This window comes from Rhipicephalus microplus, chromosome 5 (genome assembly GCF_043290135.1).
Source record: "Rhipicephalus microplus isolate Deutch F79 chromosome 5, USDA_Rmic, whole genome shotgun sequence".
Classification (NCBI taxonomy): Eukaryota; Metazoa; Arthropoda; class Arachnida; order Ixodida; family Ixodidae; genus Rhipicephalus; species Rhipicephalus microplus.
Window position 1 is genome coordinate 110,284,838 of NC_134704.1, and position 15,876 is coordinate 110,300,713.

Consider the following 15,876-nt stretch of genomic DNA (forward strand, 5'->3'; position numbering starts at 1 on the left):
TAAACTTACGTTGTGTGCGACTACTCTCGCTTTATAGGAATGAGCATACCAGCAAAAGAAACAAAACAGGGCACCAGTACTTGGAGCGCATCCGCACTATTAAATGCACCAATATATCAATTGATTGATTGATTTGTGGGGTTTAACGTCCCAAAACCACTATTTGATTATGAGAGACGCCGTAGTGGAGGGCTCCGGGAATTTTGACCACCTGGGGTTCTTTAACGTGCACCCAATATATCAATCTGTTATGAGCGTGCACGTTTTTTTGTAGGCGGCGATGTGTGACACTCAAGTGTATATTGCATAGTGTGTGAGAACAGTAGCACTTAACACTTACCGGTGACATCAGCTGTGCCCTCAGCAGACAGAAATCCTCCACAGGCAGCACAAAAATTCTTCTGAGCTGTAAATGACGGATAATCTTATTAGTAGTACTGAAGACCGGTACAGTCACCAAAGCTTTAAATTAGCACAGTTGCAGCACAGGCAATGAGGGATGACCAGTGACTAAAATTAAAAGATGTATATGATACTGAACAGAAATTTCACTCACACTCAACAGGCATCGTCAAAGCTTGAAATGGCTGGCAGCTCGATTCATGGATGGTTTCCACACCTGCGCACATAAGCCATCTGGCCGACACATGCCTATACAAATCATGAAAAGTAGCACTCACCTGCTGAACAAGCTGTTGAACAAGCTGGCAGTGCGTCACATTCGGAACTTGAAGGTGCATCTGCAACTTGAGATCAACAATAAATTATGTGAAATTTCAAAGCAACATGTCACTGCCATTATCTTCTGGAAAATCCGATGGTGCTGAATCAGTAGCAGTGTGACCTAAAAAAGATAAAGACTAATTGAAGAAGACAATCATCTCTGTTACATCGCATTTTGGCAAACAAGAATCAACAATACTTGAAGCATTCACAATACGCACAGGTGCATTACAATTTTTCAGTAAAAATAATGCATGCCAAAACCCAAGCGACAATGCTTTCAATGCTTGCAATGGGCTGAACACCATACTGCGGAGCAAAATGTTGTGGATCTGCAGCACACCCCTACAGACATGATTGTAAAATATATAAACCAATGGATACAAGTTACAAGCCGTTACAATGATTCGACTACATGCAGCATGTGTGTTAGCTACGTTACCTTGTGAAGAACCTAACCCTGCTTGAGTGGCATCACTGTTGGCTCCATAGCCTGCAAATTATAAAACATCAATGAAGGCATAAAGCCCGTTTGTAAAACGGTAAGTAATAAATGCAGTAAGAACTCACCATCAACAGCAGCTGGTGTCAGAAGCACATTCGTAGCTGACAGGCAGTGTGTCTCTTTGGCTTCTGCATAATCCAAACATGTATTAACGATAACGAAGAGGGAAAAGGCGTGAGATGTGCTTAACCGTCAACTCACCATCAACACGAGCAGCTGCTGTTAGTAGTAGATTAAGGCCACAAGATGAGTGGGCTGAATCATTGCATTCTGGAAATTGAAAAAAAATGCATCAATTATACCAAAGGAAAGCCATTAGCTATACACAAACAGTGCACAACACCTATATGCAAGATGGCATGTTTCAGGTTAGTGAAAGGCTGAGAAGTAATTATGGGTGATGCAGAAAACAATGAAGACGGACTAAACATTCTCCAGTTTTTTAACGCGATTGACTTACATGACGTTTGCTAATGCTCTTGACTGAAGATCGTAGGCGCCGCGTCTCTCTTGAACTTTTTAGTACCAAACTTGCGCAGCAGTATCGGCTCGAATTGGTCCGCAGTGAAGTGGTCCTAGGTAAGGAAATATTCGCGGCTACTGTTACCCAATGAAACAGCACGCTCTAAAAGAAACTAAAATAACCTTTAGCGTCAACACGTACACGACCACGCACTGTTCGGCACATTCTCTTCCCACCAGACTAGCACACGGTGGGTACAGTATGTAGAAATACGCACCATTTAGCCTTGCGTGTCCTTATTTCAACCACAGAGCTTCTGTATACTGAGCGCGCTGGAGCACATGCTTAAACGAAATGATGCGACATTCAGGTCGCTGCCCACGCCTTTATACAAAAAGTCCTTACACCCATACACACATACACGCGGGAGTCAATTAACTATACGTCGGCCAATAAACAAAGTTTATTAGCACTTGAATGTATCTATTACATTTACTTTGTACATAGTCGACGATTATTTTTGGATCAAACGAGTAATAATAATATAATAATAATATTATTAATAATAACAATAATAAGGATAATACTAATAATAATAATATTAATAATAATACTATCTGGCGTTTAACGTTCCAAAACCACAATTTGATTATGAGGGACGCCCTTTTGGAGGGCTACGGAAATTTCGACCACCTGGTATTGAATAACGTGCATATAATGCTAAGTACACAGGCCCCAACATTTTCGCCTCAATCGAAAATGCAGCCGCCGCGGTCGGCATGGATCAAGCCAGAGACGCAACGTTTACACGGCACTAAACGCGGCACGCGTTTCAGCTGGCATGCACGTTTACCATCGACGCGGTTACTCTCTTTGTGTGACGCTCGAGCTTGACAGTACCGCAACACTGTAAAAACGAATACAAGCGAAACGATAGAGTTTAGCTCGCCGGTACTCACCTCACAAAGCCGCGACGATACAGGGTCCAAGTCAGTACTTCCGATACACTGGAGCCACACTTCTTGCCGAGCGGCATTGTCTTTTCCTCGTGGAAGCGAAAATAGCTTCTTTCCTCTGCTGTACCTGCTTTTGCAACCGCTGGCACAGCAGGTCGGCATCCCGAAACGTGCAGGATTACTGTGCACACAATCACGCTCGGTCGAATTCCGGCTACACAACAATACCAAGCGCTCACGCCTAGCTACAAACAAACACCGCCAAAGTGGACAAACAAAATGGTGTTTGCGATACCTTCACAAAGGCTAGTGCGTCATGCTGCAGATTCTTAGCACCGCTGAGTTTATTACACGGACAGCAGTGGCGCTGCCATCGAGAGCGTCACTGCTGAGCGCGTCTGCATGCAAACGGTGGGCTATCGCGTTAAGTATTGCGTGCTTGCGGTGATGTCTTTTGCCACTGCATGCGACTTGCTTATATACACGTCACATCTTCGTAATTAACGTTACCTTTTATATTTTTTTTCTTTCTGAATCACACTTTCGGTGCATCGCCTAGAACCGCCGCGCCCAGATGCGCTTTAACGGAAACATGAGCACAAGCTCATCTTTGCGGCCAGGAGCCATACAGCCCCTCAACTAGCGTCGTTTACTATCTGCAATGCACGCGAGGGAAGAGGAGTCTGCACATTGACACGAATGGCACTACTTTAGTTTACTTTTCAGGGACTTTAAGAGCGGCAGGGGACGCTGCTCTTGTCGGAGCGAGTGGACGCGCGTCGTGTCGGCTCCGGTTTCAACGAATGTTTTGCAGCGGAAGTCACCTAGAAGCCCACAAGACTTTGGTACCCGCGTATTCAGCTTGTCATCAGGAATCGCCCGGCACTAAGTTCCAGGTGGGGACTTGAATTTTGACACCTTTACCGACGCATTTTTGTCAACCACGCTAGCGAGAGAGATAGGCCTAACGCCTGCCAAGCCACCGGCAGCGCAGCTGCCAGAGACGCTGCTGCCTAGGCCGGCCTAGCTCTGCGGGCACCAAGAAACGCCGGTCGGTGCGTTTGACGCGTCCGACTTTTTGACAAGAAATGGAGGTCACTGTGGAGGGAGAACCCATTTCTCGTGAAGAATTCGAAGAAAGTACAGGATGGAGCACCGTAGGATCAAAGAAGTCGACCCGCGGGCAATCACTAGAACCCGGTGCGGATTCTCAACGAGGGAATAACAGCAGGAAACGGCGTGAGCAATGCCTGAGTCAAATAACAAGATTAAGCCGGATGCCTCCACTGCCCCGAGGTGACTACAAGATCATCATCCGACCTAAAGGCGGCCTTCGACTCACCGATTATGGAGCCGCCCGACTGGCGACTTGCATTTACCACGCCGCTGGAATTCCGAGCGACGCCCAAGATGAGGACACAATATGCCCAATTTTCCAGCAAAATATCATCGTTGTGAGCACACCCATTGAGGCGCATGCTGATAGATATCAGAAAATCTCTCGCATTGTGGTCGGCAACAAGACGTACGATACCAGCGCATATGAAGCAGCACCAGACGGTACGTCGAAAGGCGTGATACGTGATATCCCGTTGGAAGATACTGCCCGAGATATTACAGCTAATGTGATTTTAACAAAGAACCCTACAGCCATCGCTGCAAAACGCCTCAGCAACACAACGACGGTGATCGTACTGTTCGCTGGTCTTCGCGTGCCAACATACGTTCGATACGGTGGGGCAATGTTGAAGTGCTTCCTTTACCGCAAACAGATAGAGACGTGTTACAAATGCGGTCGCCTGGGGCACCGCGCAGATGTATGCCCAAACCCGAAAGACCACGTGTGCCGTGGCTGTGGTACGACCAACCCCCCGCAAGATCACCAATGCCAACCCACTTGTCAACTATGCGGCGGCGACCACCAGACGGCCGAGAAGGCGTGCAGGGCACGTTACAAAACGCCGTACCTGGTGAAACGCCGGCGATGGGAGCGACAACAACAACGATATGAAGAATACCCGACGAAGCCAACGCCTGTCGACAACAGCCTCGAGCAGCGGGACACTACCCCTACCCGGAAGCCCGGAAAAAAAAGCCTGGTCGAGATCTCGGTCGCGGTCTCGGTCGCGGTCTCGCCCCCGGCCCCGCTCCCGGCGCCGCTCCCGGCGCCGCTCCCGGCGCCGCTCCCGGTCGCCGTCAACATCTCGGAGCCGTACACCTGGACCTGGCGCAACCTTCAAGGTGGGCTGGGTAGACGTAGTCGAGGGGGCGCGCTCGGGGTCTGAGGAGGCCGCTTCTCAAGGCAAACTTGATAAATTAGAGGCTGAAATAGCACAGCTAAAGCAGATGTTAGCACAATGTAACCAGAAAATGACAGCTTTAGGAGAGGAAAACAGGACCCTCAAGGAGGAGTTACACCACTATAAAACAACAAAACATGCTCCACCAGTAGTACCACCGCTCTCAGCTGTTACACCCAGTGAAAAATTGGAGGAAGGTACAACACCACCACCTCCCAAGCGCAGAGCCGAAACCCAGGCCAATGAATACGAACCCGCACGCGTAACGCCCGAGAATAAAGTCCTGAAGGAAGTTCAGCAATCAGTCAAAGAATTAAATGAGTGGATGAGCAACGCATCCCGACTGATCTCAGCCCTTAGTGACCGCGTAGAGACTATAGCTAAAATTACCCAGCAACAAAACGAACACCTACAACAGCGACTCATCGCTGTGGAGGCTAGAATCACCCCTCTGCCACCTAGCGGACTGGACCCCACAGCGAATGTAAAGCAACCTTCCTCGTCGGCATTCAGTGTGATACAGCCGGCGACATTCCTACCCCCTGCATCTCATCATAGCTAGAAATCACGCCTACACAATTTGGAAATGGAATTGTAGAAGCTACGCGAACAAGCAAGCAAATCTTAACCAATACCTTAAGGGGAAAGTTAAGCCCGATATTATTTTATTGCAGGAGACACATTGTCTCGCTAAATTGGCAGGCTACCGCTCGATCGGACATGTCAACGGGGAGACGACTGTCCTTACCACCCTAGTTAGACGAAACCTTACGTTCACGCAACACGACCAATATAGACAATATACCAATATAGACAATATATTGAAATTACCAATATAGACAATATATAAGACAATATATAAGAAATTACCAATATAGACAATATATTTATTGAACTCGTTCCGCAACGCAAGGCACAGGAAAGTCTTTTTATACTAAACATATACAGCAACCCTAAACAAAAAAAGCACAGATTTCTCACACTCTTTAAACGCGCCCTCAACATCGCTGGCCAAAATCCCATCTTAATAGCGGGGGACTTCAGCGCACCACACACTGCCTGGGGATACTCTTATGTGTTTCCTAAAGGTAGGGCCCTCTGGTTTGACTCGCAGCAAGAGGGATTAACTCTCATCACCAACCCCAGCACACCCACACGTGCGGGCACTAGCTCCAGTAAAGACACAACGCCTGATCTAACGTTCACGAGAAACACATCAGCAGCCACCTGGAAAAATACCCTAGAGGACCTGGGTAGCAACCACTACATCATCGAGGTACATGTTCAAGGTGGCCCACGTAAATTCACGGGAAAAGAGCTAAAGTTGGTAGACTGGACCCAGTTCCGCAAATCACGTGAGAACCAGGTCCAACCCATCAGCGACATAGAGGACTGGATACACACGCTTAAACAGGATATTAATAATGCCACCCAAATTGTACCTCCTGAGGCACACCTCGAAGAGATCGATAGCCGGCTCCTCCACATGTGGGAGGCAAAGCGATCGCTCCAAAAGAGGTGGAAGACACAGAAACACAACAGAAACCTCAGGAAACGCATAGCACTCCTCAACACAGAGATAGAGATGTATGCAACACAGCTAAGCCGGCAACACTGGGATGAAGCCTGCGATGCGATGAACAGGCAACTAAGTCTTAGTAAAACTTGGCATTTTCTACGGTTCCTGCTCGACCCAGAAGACAGCAAAACCGCCCAACAACAAACCATCAACAAACTAATACATGCTTACAAGGGCACCGAGGAGGAGTTTATTAGGGAGGTAGAGCTCAAATATATCTCTCAGGCTCCTACTCAGCAGCATCCAGATTATACGGGCCAGATCAACACTACTCTAGTCGAAGAATTCACCGAAGCGGATATCCGTGCCGCCCTACAAAAACTTAACACCAAATCTGCACTAGGTCCGGATAACATCACGAATAAGATGATACGCAATTTGGACGATGAGTCGATCACGCATATCACAGACTATATTAATAACTGCTGGAAGACCGGAATCTTGCCCCCGCATTGGAAAACGGCCAAGGTAATTCTGATTCCGAAACCAGGCAAACCACTGAATACTGACAATCTTAGGCCCATCTCCTTAACACCTTGTATAGGCAAATTGATGGAACACGCTTTCCTGGCTAGACTGACGAATTACCTCGAAGACAATGATTTTTTCCCACACACCATGATTGGCTTCCACAGGCATCTTTCAACGCAGGATGCCATGTTGCAGCTTAAACATCACATCATAGACAGTACGGGACGCTCCACTAAGGGCATACTTGGTCTTGATCTGAAGAAGGCTTTTGACTCTGTCACGCATAGCACCATTCCAAATCAGGTCAATACCCTAAACTTGGGGCTTCGCACGTACAACTATATTAGGGCATTTCTTACGGGCAGAACGGCCACGATCACTGTGGGAGCACTCAGGTCGTCCGAAATAACCATAGGAAGTGCGGGCACCCCGCAGGGTTCCGTGATATCTCCCATGTTGTTTAACCTCACCCTCATTGGTTTTCCTTCAAAAGTTCAAACCATCCAAGGACTTCATCACACCATTTACGCCGACGACATCACCCTCTGGGTGTGCGACGGCAGTGACGGTTCCATTGAACAGAGATTACAGGAGGGGATTGACACAGTCGAACGGTATTTACAAGGAACTGGACTATCCTGCTCGGCGGAGAAATCTCAGCTACTGCTATATCGCCCTACACTTAGAGGTCGGCCACCCAAACAACATCCCCAAGTGCAGGCACACGCTGATATAAAACTCACTACAAGCGATGGTATACCAACCGTGGACAAAATCAGAGTGCTAGGTTTGATCATAGAAAGTAAGGGTACCAACGGAGAGACAGTTCGCAACATTGAAGCCAGAGTGTCTAACACGATGCGCTTCATTAGGCGCATTACCAATAAACACAAAGGCATGAAAGAGGCCAGCATCATCCGTTTGATCCAAGCGTTTGTTCTAACTCACATCACCTATACAGCGGCGTACCACCGATGGTTCACCGCGGAAAAGTCAAAACTCAATTGCCTAATTAGGAAAATTTACAAACAAGCGCTAGGTTTGCCTCAAAACACCAGCACCGAACTACTCCTTCAACTTGGTTTACACAATACCCTTGAGGAACTTATTGAGGCGCAACAAATCTCCCAATTCGAGCGTTTAGCCAAGACTAAGCCAGGCTGCCAGATTCTATGTAATCTCGGTATTACTTACCACACTCAACACGGAGACAAACACGACATACCACGCACTATCCGTGCTAAGCTAACAGTACCACCCATACCAAGAAACATGCACCCTGAACACAACAAGGGCAGACGTGTCAGTAGAGCCAGGACCATGTCAAAGATGTTTGGGCGCAACCATGAGGCAGTCTTTGTCGACGCAGCACGCTACTAGGAGCGTCACCACTTCGTGGCTGCTGTCGTAGACCACACACAACAATGCAAAAGCAGCGCGTCAATCATAACACGGAACGTAGAAACGGCAGAGGAAGTGGCTATCGCGATGGCCATAGCCCACACTAACGCCTCATGCGTAATCAGCGACTCGCAGACAGCCGTTAGAAACTACGCCAGCGGCAGAATCTCCCCCGAGGCATTGCGGATTCTTAATACAGGCAAAATTCACGAGGCGGACAAATACGTACACATCTTGTGGTTCCCTGCCCACACACCACTAGGTAACGCGGAGGCCAATCCGAATGAAGTGGCGCACAACGTGGCTCAAGGTCTTACGTTCCGAGTCACGTCAGACGAAGCGGCCACCCAAACGGACTTTTCTGCGCCGGTGTGGGAATGGGAAGATCGGCTCACTAAATTTAATGACATAATTCAACACTATCGACTGCAAAGGCGGGAGTACCCTCCGCCTCACTCCAAGCTAAATCGGGCCCAGTCCGTTCAGTGGCGACAGCTACAAACACGCACATACACGAACCCTGTCATCATGCACCACATATATCCTGACGTCTATAGTTCTAATCTATGCCAGTACTGTACCACCAGAGCCGCTCTCGACCATATACTATGGGAATGTCCAGCATTAGTCAGAAATTCTGGGATCGCGGCCTCCAATGAAGACCTTCGGGCGCGTTGGCGGACTGCGCTGCTCAGTTCGGGCCTGGACAAACAACTTTGGGCGATCCAGCAGGCCAAGGAAGCTGCCGGGAGACACGGTCTCTCCGTTGGCCCCTAGGTGGGGCCCATCCCAGCAATCTGCCGGAAATTAATAAAGTCTATCTCTCTCTCTTTAAGAGCGGCAGGCTTCGCGTAGCGGCAGCGGCGCATGTGAAACGAACGCGCGTCCTCGCGTCCTCCCACCACTCATCCCCGCGACCGCCGCCGCTCGTTCGCTCGCATGTGAAACAGGCTTTAGAGTACCTCTAGCGTGCAGCGGAAGCGAATGAATGCATCAAGTCACATCACACGTGAGACATGAGTGCCATCTGGCAGTTTTTTTTCAAGAAAGCGCATGGCTCTGAGACGGGTGTGCGCACCCATCTCAGAGGTGATAAGGTGTAGAACGCAAGGCGACGGGTGGGTGCAACCACCTTAGCAAAGCGTTGGAAACACTCGCCTTTTCGTGCATGGGTTGTGTGGTCAGCGCAGCGTGATAAGCGCTACGGTCCTTAAAATTACTTTTGTACGCAATTTCTAGTAAAAGATGCATATGCAGTATATATGCGTGTTGTTATGGTCCCCCAGGCAGGCACAATAAGTGCTTTCTAATTGACAATTGCACTAGTATGAACGCCGAATCTTGAGCAACATTGGTGGTCGCTGCGGTTGGGGTCAACCGTTTCAAGTAACCGATGACGTTAAAAGTGGACGAACAGACAAATGTACAGACAGACAGATCAAAATTTTTGTGCCGAAGGTCCCTAAGAAAGACTATCGTCTTTCAAAAAAAAAAGTCGCCCACGCTTGGTGCCCAGTTTGTCACGATGCGCCTACACGTGCGTATTTTTCACACATACTTTGCCTCGCAATTGGCGAAGGGTGGAGGGGGTTAGATGCTTGTGAGCACGTGCGTATCCTTTGGTGAGGCAAAATCATGTGCCTTTGGCTTTCAGCGGAACGATTGAGCTAGTTACCGGGCCCTCCAAGTTCACTTCGCTCGATGCACAGGCCCTGTTTCTGAACGCGCGCTTTTAATACAAAGCGAAGAATAAGAACTGGGACACTTGTTATTTCACACTCAACTATACTTGTCACTCCGTTTTACACGTCGTTTTTGTTTAAACAGCGCATTCAGAGTCGAGTGGTACACGTCCATAGTTCACTCTCGTTTTGTGTACGTTGTTTTCGGGCGTCAATTGTGCGTGAACAGCGCACTGCACGTTTAGATCTGCTTGCCGTTCTCAGCGTTACATTCCAAGTTGTTGCAATTACATTCATCGCTCCACCCCCCTGGCGAAACTGTGACTTTTTTATTCGGTTTATGAATCACAATGAGGCGAGTCTAGTAATTTATTATGAAGTACGTGACCTGGTTAAAAAACAGTGTAGCAGACAACCTCATGGTTGGTCTCATCCGAGCATGAAGTGTTTTTCCTTAATCTGGCTAACAATCTACGAAAACTTTTCTTTTGGCGTCATGCTGACTCGATGTGACTTGTAGCCTTTTGTTTTAATTTCCGGACGCTCGCCTCAATTCCTCAATTCAGAATTCCGGTAAGTTGTGCAACTAAAGCTTCTCCAAAAAATTAGTTAAGAAGTTTCTGCGTTTCCGCTTTGATGCACAACAAAGGAAGCACAATCACTTTCTAAAATCTAACCGAATTCTTCCAGGCAGTTATTTTATACAGACACCACATCGTTCAAGTTCACGCTCTTTTCTCCATTATAGCGATATCCCTGCGTTTACCCTCGAACGCTTTTAAAGCACAACCGTGTTCATCGCACCGGACGCCCCCGGTAGCTGCCACCCAGGGAGTACGTGGCTTCCTTTGAATGATAGCCCATCGCTCTACTTGCTATAGCAGGCACCGATCAAGCCGACTTCCTTCATTTCTTCACCACCCGGGCGAGCCAATCAAGGCTGGCGAGATTGTGCGGAGGTGGACAGGGGTGGCAGGCGTCGTTATTAATGGATCCTGTGCACATTCATCGCGACTCGACTCCGAAAGAGGGTCCATATCCGTGAGAGCTCCTTAATAGCTCCTGCTACACGGAAGCACTGCTTACCCTAACCCAGTGGCTCTTTCTAGCGCACGAAAACAGACACGCTGTTTTTCCAGCTGGATGGAAGTAATGGAAGTCTAAAATTCGATAAGGAAACACAGAGAAATGGGAATGGCAGCTTTTATTTTTCAAGCCTTTCCCGGAAATTCATTCTGTCTTGTGTCACGCTTGAACGCTTCCCTGAAGCGCCTGCACGCGTGCTTATACATCGACGTATTGTAATGCTTACCGTCCGCTAGGTTGCCCCTCCTTGAACGCGCCGTTTCCACTCCCCCTACCGGTTCTTTTTGACCGTACGAAAGCGTTGTTCTCAGTGAATACTGTGCGGGTTCGTTCAGCCGAACTATCTCACGGCTGCGGCTTAAACAATGGATGGAAGAATAATGGCGGATGGGTGCTTACTTAGTCCGTCTAGCTCTATATCCTTACTGAGAGTGATCTCAGAAATGTAGTACACTGCCCGTGCTCTGTTTTTCATTGGCTTGATTTCCTGCCTGCGCATACTCGCTTCGCATGAAGGGCTGCTTGCTGGTGTGGGCTCAGACACAGATGAAGCCTAGTGGATGTTTCTATGTGTATGAGCCGTGCATGGTGGTTGTCTCTCGGGGAGCTGCTACCAGAATATATATATATATATATATATATATATATATATATATATATATATATATATATATATATATATATATAGGGGGGTCTCTTTTTTCTAAATTGTTAAAGTTGATGTCGCTTTCTAAAGGCTCTTCACAAAACACATTGAACAGTAAACAATCTTCTACGCTTTTAATAGGAAGCCTACGAGAGAGAGCTACAAATAACACTTATTTGCAACAGTCGAGAATGAGAGAGATAGCACATGGCCAAGTGCGGGTGTTAAGAATGAATATGAGCCATCAACACTATAGGTTGCTTATGATGGGGTTTGGTGGCAATCTAACTTGTCTTTCATTGTGTTTTGTTTCCCCAGATAGGCCATGTCACACAAGCATAAATAACCCAGTGACAGTTCAGTGAACTTACGTGCCTAATATGAATACGACATCCATAAATCATATCAGCATGTTTTGCTCTTCTAGGCGTGCAAAAGTAATTAAAAAAGAGAAGTTGAGGAAAAAATACAAGCTTGAAATTTTAAAAATTCGTACCCAAGGTGTTTAGACAGATTTTTTTTTTCGTGGGGGCTGCGGCACCTTTTTATTTTCGAGGGGCGAAAAGTGGAGCACGGGTCTAATGTGTGCTCTCCTGACTATACGCCTGCTGCTGTCGACCTATGCTTCTACAAGCGGGCTTTTTTCTTTGATTGGTATGTTGGGTTTAACGTCCCAAAACCACTATATGATGGTGAAAGATGCCGTAGTGGAGGGCTTCTGAAATTTCGACCACCTGGGGTTCTTTAACGGGCACCCAAATCTGACCACACGGGCCTACAACATATCCGCCTCCATCGAAAATGCAGCCACCGCAGCCGGGATTCGATCCCGCAACCTGCAGGTCAGCAGCCCAGCACTTTAGCCACTAGACCATGACGGTGGGGTGAATTTTCTTTTTTTTACCCAGCTGAAGAAAAGAACTCATGTGTTCGAAACATTTGCTGCAGCACCTGACCATGCAAACAAGTTTTCCTCCTGTCGTGTGTAATAAGTATAAATTTCACTTTCTTCCAACTATATGATAATAAGCAGGGTAACTCAGAGGAAGCACATGCAGCAGAAATAACCGTAAGATTAGAAAACAAATCTAGGGCCTATACAAAAGTTGTGATTTTTAAACGTTTTTTTAGAGAATTTTTGACACAGTTTTCCGCCTACAGGGCGCACGACATAACAGAGACAAGAAAGAAGACATAACACCTTCTTTCTGGTATACTGTTAGCAGCAAATCGATTCTTGGTCGTGGCTTTCAAGGGGGAAAAGTTGTATGTCGCGGTAGGGCGGCTCAATGATGTGGTGAGGGAAAACATACAAGGTAGTATTGTGGAAATGAGGAGTGCGACTATACGCGCAGGTGGTCGGAGCCAAACCGAGGATCAGTGGCTGGCGAGTAGGAGAGCAGGCACTCAACAGTATAGGATCGGAGAAGCACGCTTATTTTTGTTCTAAAGAAAGCACAGGCCGTGCAGGCACGGCCACAAGAGAGATTGATTCATCGATATGTGGGGTTTACCGTACCAAAGCCACGATGTGATTAGGAGAGACACCGTAGTGGAAGGTTCCGGAAATTTCGACCACCTTGGGTTCTTTAAAGTGCTCCCAAACCTGAGCACACCGGCTTAAAACATTTCCGCCTCCATCGGAAATGCAGCCGCTGCAGCTGGGATTCGATCCCGCGACCTACGGCTCAGCAGCCAAGTACCTTAGTCACTAGACCACCGCGACGGGGCGACCACAAGACAGAGGTCACGACACCATAAACACCATTTAGCAATCTGACGCAAAATGGCTGAATAGGAAGAAGGCACGAAAAGTTCTTTGCGCATGACCGTGCAGTAGGCGAACATATTGGTTAGCCTCATGTGAGATATACGTTAAAAACAAATGATAACGCATTTCATGTTATCTTTACGTGCATAATATAACGTCGGCTCACGAATCTGCTATCACTACCATCGATATACCATGCGTCCGTCACTTGACGTGTGTCTTCATTCCTATGCTGGTAAATGTTCGCCAAATCAATCAGATGTCTGCCCGCACAAACGCCTTCGACAATGCACAGATGGATTATAGGGTGAGCGTGCAGTTAGTGATCTCCTATATTCTTAATAATCATCATGATCATCATCATCAGCCTGGCTACGCCCACTGCAAAGGGAATTCTTTTCACAATATCTTCATATCAACCCGGGCTTGGGCTTTCTGCTGCCACCATATACCTGCGAATCTCATTGGTCCTATATGGCTCCCCTTCGTGCGTTTGCCTTCTCTGGGAAGCCAGTCAGTTACCCTTAATCACCACGGTTATCCTACGTTCATGCTACGTGCCCTGTTAATATCCATTTCTTCTTCATTTAACTATAATATGCTTAATCCCGGTTCGTTCTCTGACTCGCTTTGGTAACTTCTCGACTCTTAAGATAACACCTCTCTTTTTCCTTTCCAACGATCACTGCGTCATCCTCAACTTAAGCTGAACCCTCTCTGTAAGCCTCTAGGTTTCCACTCTGTAGGTAAGTACTTCCAAGATGCAGCTGGCATACACCTGCCTTTTGGCGGTTAGTTACGGATTAGCAATCTTGATTTGAGAATGGTGGTGAATGTGATCAACCCCATTCTTATTATTGCGATAGCAATTATGTGGACACTCTCGGCTGGATTTTGCTGCAGATGTCATTCACCGTATATGTATAGGCATCTGTATATATGGAAACGCAAGAAAGAAACATAATCCAGAAAAATAATTCAGCGCACCGAATCTTACGTCCGACATCTGTATTTTTAGCGGAGGCGTTGGCCAGTGAACCACAAAGGAGCACCTCTTTTCACGTTCAAGCGGCAGGCTATTTATATCTACCACGTACCGCTGGCGATGGGCATTTCGGGGGAACTGCTATTGTGTTTTCAGCATTGCCAGTGAAACGGCGCAATGAGCGCGCGTCGCTTAATCGTCACAACGTGGCGTCGCACGCTCTCATCTCCCAGGCGTACTTTGCCCCGCAGAGAGGGAACACTCGCGCGTGCGTTAGCTTATCTCGCGGTGGGGACAATCGTACGCCTCGGGCTTTCACGATAACATATTCTGTTGTAGTCACCGGGCCCACATTAATCACTGCACTTGTTGCACAATAACGCTTTGCGAAATGGGTGTACTTTTCAGACACAGCGATGTAACAACAAAGACGGTTATTCGCGCTAATCTGTACCTGTGTGTGTTTCGTGCGTTATTTGTGCGTGGAAAACACTGAGCGTGTTTCGATCATCTTACCATTCTGCGCGTAACCTTCCAATTTGTTGCTATCGGGTTCATTGCCTCGCCTTTCGAGAGTAGATATGTCGAGGGTAGATCGAGAAACGCTCATTCCAGAACAGCGTGAGGATCTCTCGATTCGAGCAATAGTGGAAAGCGTAAACTTGGGAAAAAAAGAAAAAAAGAATGTTGTCTTTCTTGAAAAAGCAGGGCTCCTGTATCGCAGCTACTCAAGTATGCAAGGCCGCAAGTAGGAGCAGCTCTTGGTGCCAAAAAAGTATCGTCGCCAACTATTTGAACTGGCGCATGAAATCGCGTGGGCAGGGCATCAAGAACAAGGGTAAAATTTCCCTCGAGTTTTATTGACCGAATTGATGGAAGGATATCGGAGACTTTGTACGCTCATGCGACACCTGTCATAGAACGGGGAAATCCATGAAGAAGTGAAAGGCACCCATGAAGCTTGTGCCAATTATCACAGAACCTTTTCGGCGTCTAGCAATTGATATCATCGGCTCACTGCCCGAGTCAAGGCAAGGTTGTTGATACATCCTGAGGCCCTCTGTGTAGCCACCAAATTTCCTGAAGCAATACCACTTAGGAGTTCTATTCCCTTTATGGCGTGGATGCACTGGAAACTATATTTGCACGCGTCGAATTTCCTTCTGAAATTTATTGCGAGAACAGTAGTGTCATTACCAGCTGCCTTACCTCTACTTTTTTGACTAAGTGTGGAATAAAATTAGTGCACAGCTCGATCCATCACCCGGAATCTAATCCGGCAGAGCGTAGGTATTTCGTTGTGAAGCG

General features: G+C 47.4%; 1 long non-coding RNA gene across 1 annotated transcript; it reads right to left on the reverse strand.

Moving 5' to 3' along the window:
• Positions 1-800: 800 nt before the first annotated feature.
• On the reverse strand, positions 801-1,479 carry LOC142817345 (uncharacterized). The gene is made up of 3 exons (XR_012895185.1): positions 1,430-1,479; positions 1,166-1,216; positions 801-844 (listed from the first exon to the last, which is right to left on the reverse strand). It is a non-coding gene; the product is annotated as an uncharacterized LOC142817345 (long non-coding RNA).
• Positions 1,480-15,876: the final 14,397 nt, after the last annotated feature.